This window comes from Miscanthus floridulus, chromosome 5 (assembly GCF_019320115.1).
Source record: "Miscanthus floridulus cultivar M001 chromosome 5, ASM1932011v1, whole genome shotgun sequence".
Classification (NCBI taxonomy): Eukaryota; Viridiplantae; Streptophyta; class Magnoliopsida; order Poales; family Poaceae; genus Miscanthus; species Miscanthus floridulus.
This window is the reverse complement of record NC_089584.1, coordinates 18,795,690-18,801,527: the sequence shown is the minus strand read 5'-3', so window position 1 is coordinate 18,801,527 and position 5,838 is coordinate 18,795,690.

Below are 5,838 nucleotides of genomic sequence, written 5' to 3'. Positions count from 1 at the left end.
TATATCAATCGTACAAAAAATGAACGACTAATGCGTCGCAGTAAACAGTATCTACTAGTCGATGACAAATTGTGGCGCAAGAATGCAAAGGAGGAAATCTTGATGAAGTGTATAACCCAAGAGGATGGTGAACATCTTCTAGACCAAATCCACTCTAGCTCCTATAGCAACCATGTGGCCTTGAGAACGCTGGTTGGCAAGGCTTTCCAAGCAGGGTTCTATTGGCCATCAGCCGTAGCCGATGCAGAGAAGCTAGTCTGCCATTGTGAAGGTTGTCAGTTCTTCGCCAAGAGAATCCACATACCAGCACACGAGATTCAGACAATACCAACCTCTTGGCCCACATCCTCAGCCTTGTCTGGATCTACCTCCTTTGGGTATCCAGCCTCTAGGCGCTTGAGATCGATCAAGGGGTAGTGAGCACGTACCATGCTTAGCACATGTGTGCCTGTGTACTCACCTGCCTCCTTCACGAACTCCTAGAACCATCCCCATGCCTTTCAGCATCTCTCAATCAATCCTAGCTACAGCGTCCTTGGCACGTCCTCTGCTAGCACCGGATCGATGAGGTTAAGGACCGACAAAATGGCCGTTGCCACCTCCTAGCTCCATTTTTTTCAGGTGCCACGATCCTTGGTGATCTCTTGGCACTACACCTTCCAGCTGTCATGGTCTTTTATCACGGCCTCTAGATACTTCTTCGCATTGATTTTTATAACTGCAAACCATACATGCTGTTAAGATGCTATATTACGCCAAACTACGGCAGGCAACAAAAATGGGCAATGGGGTTTGGAAAACTTACCTTTTAGCTCCTCTGTCATCTTGGTTGTGCGGTCCTGCTGCTACGACTGGTCTTGCTCCAGTTTTCTGTTGTCCTCTTTTAGGCGATCACACTCCATGACTGCACAACTGTTCTTCTCGTGGAGATGGACCACTTCGGCTTCTAAGCCTGCACTACAGCTGTTACTAACAACAACGCAACAGCACTTGTCAGTAGTCGTTGTGATAAAGTGGCTACTTACTTGTTCTTTCCTACTCTTTTATTACTGAGCTAGATGACCAAGTTTTGGTTCTAGGACTCTTGCACCGTCTTTTCATGGTTGGTGGCTTCAAGTCGCTAGGCGCAAGCGTTCCACCTCCATCGTCAGCTCCTTGTTGCTTGCAGCGATCCCCTCGATCTGGTCGAAGCATTTCTTGTGGTACCTTGTGGTCTTCATTAAGTCCTATGTGCATATAGCTAAGTAAGATAGCTGTGACTAGACAGTGAGATCAGGGGGTGAAGGGAAGCTTACCTGCACTTCTGTCACCAGTCGTTTCCCTGCCCATTCTACTTTCTTGGTTTCTTTGACCTCTGGGATTTCCTCATGGACAACCCATTGGTCGTTCTGCCAACACGACACATACACATGTTTTTGCTTGTCCTACGGATGGCCTAGGACCTCCTCCACTTCGTCCTCTTCAGGCTCTTCTTTGGGTCTCGGTGCTGGTCCTAGCGTCAGCAACTTCTGCAATCATCAAAGCCTTCCCACGGGCTTCAACGTCGGTGAATGTGGGCTATGTTCTCACCTCCGATTGTTGCTCCTTGGTCTGCTCCATCACCCTCAACGCTGAAGTCTTGCCCTCAGCAGGTCTAGTGCTCAAAGCACTCATGCCCGGCTTAGTTGGTCCCTCGACCACCTGCTCGGGGACTGTTGTCTGACTGCTCCCTTGCTGAGGCCCCAACGGATCTTCTGCTATGGCTTCCTCGGTGGCCAGCTGCTGGGTAGTCTGCTCTGAACTTATTTGTGGAGCCACAAAACTTCCGGCTAGCTGGTCTAGACTTTCTGTGGATGCTGAACTAGTACATCCAAGAAAAGTTCAGAAGGCAACCATATTCAATGCAAATTGCTAACTTATAATAAGGTTACAAATACTTACATGTTAGAAGCGCGAAATGATGTGGCGAATGCGCGTCTCTTCGACCGCACTTGCTCCATGTGTTGTGCGGGTGACTCCTGGTCTCCCTCTACATCCAGCGCTATCGCTGGGCCTTGGTGCCCGACACCTCCACCGCTTGTCCTTTGCACTACAGTGGTCGATGGTGTGCTTGGTCGGGTTGTCGCTCCCGTTGTCGGTCATGTTCCTCGCCCAGGTACTCCCGAGGTCGACCTGGCTACATCCTTCACCGCCATCGGCAATGTGGGTCCCATAGGCGCAGAGGAGACACCCTGCTCCATTGACTCCAGTTGTTTCCTTCTCTTTCAAGGGACAAGTCGAAAGGTGTCTACATCCTCTCCCTCCTCTATGTCATCGTCCGACCAGGAAAAAAATCAGCCTATCGATGCTTGCTGGCAGGTTTCTCCTTCGGGCCCTCCTCGGGCTCATTGATACTTAGCTGCCCCTCGGTGAGCAGGGTGGTTGCTAATCTCTTCTTTGGCTATTTGGGGGCAGCTGGCCGCTTACCAGCGGCTAGGGCCGCTACCTCCTCTCTAGCTCCGAGCACCAGCCTAGTCGACGTCCTCGTCTTCGATCTCGGACGCTGGTCTAGGTGGTGAGACCAGCTCCTTGTGGCCACTCTACTCTAGGGGGTGGCGATGCAAACACTATCGCTCTATTCTGATCATTAACCTAGGGTAGCACAAATGGGTGAACACAGTAAGTTTCCACTTATCCTACCACAATATAAACTATGGGTACAGGGCAAGACAAGTTACCTTTGGGGGAGGTCAGGGCCAGCTTGAAAGCGTGCTCGATGTCGTTCAATCTGGCATAATTTGGATCAGCTAAGTTAAATAGCTCTCCAATTCTAGATTTGACTTTGATTTTGTCAAGCGCCTCCTGCCTCATCCTCGTCGGGTCCGCGCTACCTTGATATTCATAGCCAGGATGTACTCTCCTCTGGTAGGGCTAGATCCATCGGCTGATGAAGTTCCCGACCATGCTTGGACCATCTAGTCTCTTCCACGGGATCATTCCAAATATTTTTGGAATCTGTTCTAGGTGCTCGGGCTTCTCTGACCAGCTTGTCCTCTTCTTCGGAATGTACCCCACATCGCACAATGTAATCGTGTTCGGCTCTTTGTGGATGTAGAACCATTTCTTGTACCAGTCGTCTAGCGACGTGTTCCATGGGCAGTGTAGGTACTAGGCTTTCATGCTGTCATGGAGGTTGAGGTACACACCCTCGGCTATCTTCGAACCACCACTTCCTTTCTTCCGCAGACAGAAAAGATGGCAGAAAAAATCAAAATGGGGCTGGAAGCCGCCATATGCTTCGCAAAGATGTATGAAAGTGGCGATATGGAGGATCGAGTTGGGATGCAGATTGCAAATCCCAATCTCATAGTAAAGATAGAGCCCCTGAATAAAAGGATGTACTGGAACCCCAAATCCCCACTTAAAGAAGTCTTCGAACATCACTGATCTTACCTGGTTGTGGATCGGGGTACCCCTCACCCTCTAGCGCATGCCATCCTGTGAGCTCCTTGTTGTGGAGTACCCCCATGGTGATGAGGTCTTCAATGGTCTGCTCGTTGCTTCTCGATTTCCACCACTCCTTCGCCATGACTCCTGCTCTCTTCTGCGCATCGCTTTTTGCCATGATTCTAGCCTTGCTGATGAACGAGGAAATGGCGGAGGATTGATTGGAGGTAATTTTGGAGGTATTAGGGCTGGCGAGAGGAAGAAGATGGTTGCGGCTGCGAATGGCAATGGGGTTCAGTAAAAAGTAACTTACCTATCTTATACTGTATTTAACCCAAGAGTTATGCCATTTCGTCTACCCGAGATTCTTGGAAGACATGCGCACACATGCCGTAGACGGTTGTTTTCATAGCCTCGAGATCTATGCCAATATATGCGCCTCTTCGTTGCCCATGTGGGAGGGCCCACGCTGACACACCTACTTATAGGTGCCACATAACTGTTTTCTTGAAAAGACAAAAAGACAGAATGACGTGCTATACTCGTCTACTTCTTTGATCAGACGTGTCAGATTGGACTTGACAGAGCAAGTAAATAAATAAATACACAAAAAATAGTACAAGTGGCATATGGTTTTTCGCCACACTTCTCGTGCAAGGGGACTGTTGTAACAACCCGGGTTTTTGGAGAAGCCAAAAATACAACCTTTTTAAAAATTTTCCTGTAATCGTGTGAAGCATGTAAACAGTTAGGTCAAACACTGAGTCAAACCCGCTAACGAAAATGTTGCATGCATATAGAATTGTTTGTAGAGATTTGCCGAAAGCTCTTTTGTTGCCTCATGCTTGAGTCTTGGTTTCATTTTGGAGAAGCACAATCTATAGCAACTCCCTTAGGATTCCTCGCAGGATTATTCTGACTCTCCCGTGAACCTCTCTCATTCTATAAAAACCTAGGACCAACGAGACCAAGTCTCGACTGTTTCCCTTCTGGAACCTTCCTAGAATGCTCACCTGCCTGTGCCTCCAAATGATCGCCATGTCATACCGGCTGTCACATCAATGTCACGGACATCGGTGCATCATCACGAACCCTAGAACCAGTTTAGGAAATCCCTATCTCCTTAATCTCTTGACCAACAGGTTGCACTGCATGCGTGCATGCACCTATACCTCGTAACTTAGTTACATGAAGCATGTAAGGCTAAATCAAGAAGTGGCACGTATCCATCCTGTATCACCCAATGTCATGCTCCTAATAGTCCAACTAGGTGAACAGACATGCCGGCTGGTGTGCTTGTTCCTCTAATCACGTGAGCTCCTTGCTTCCTCTGTATACACAGCCATGCAAGGACTCCATATGTGTATATACGTGTATACATGCCAATGCCTAATAGCAAGTATCCGGAGCCCAGCTTTCCTTTCGACCTATCACCATCGCGGCTCAGCCAGCCACAACAGGCCGCTACCCAATCCTCTCTCACATGCATGCTCTTGTACGTCATGCCATGGGTCCCAAGTGTCACCGCAAGGAGGAACTAAAGCTACGAGCACTGTTGCCTCCAGTCGCTTTTCCCATCCCACGTCGTCTCCTTATTCCTCCGTACAAGCCCTGCTCTTCTGCTGCCGTCAGGAGCCATAGCGTCTGACTCTAGATGCCCCTGCGAGACCCCAGCTGTGAGCCCCGCTGAGCCGCGCCTCGCGCCGCGAATCGTGGAAGCAACCGCATTGAGCCTGGATGCCCTTCTCGAAGCTTCTCGCGTCGCTCACCTACCCGTGGCCTTAGATGCGGGCCACGTCGCGCCGACCATCAAATCAGCGGCACGGACGCCGGCGCTCCACCGTGAAGCCCTAGCCTTTGGGCTACAAAACCCCCGGCCAAGGCCTCGCCCTCACCATCTCCCTTCCCTGCCTGCCACAGACCTCTCCCTCTCATCTTGGCCTCACCTCCCTCCAAAGCATCATCAGCAAGCATCGACTGCGTCCATGGCGTTGCCGTGGAATCCCAGGCTCGCCCCGCCTCAGCGCAGCGGTAGCTGGCTCCCACGATGAACTCCGCTGTCTGAGCCGACCATCCACGGCACTGCTCCGTGCTCGCCTCCACGCGGAGCAGTGGTCGCCACTGGCCGTGCTTCCGCCGTAGCCTGGGCGTTTCGCCACTCCTCTAAGCCACCGTCGTCCTCGCTGAGGCGTCACCGCTGACACCGCAGCCATGGTCTGGCCATCCCAAGCCATCCGAGATGCCACACTTCTCCGAACTCCTGTCGCCGCAGTTGACCCTATCCATGACCTCGTCGTGCCCATGCATGGGAACGCCGTCGTGACCTCGGCGCCGAGCCCGCTTCACCTCGGAGCAGCGCGCCTGCGCTGTGACGACGCCACCATCAAGCTAGCATCGCGCCACCACGTCCACAGCCGTGACCTCGCCATGGAC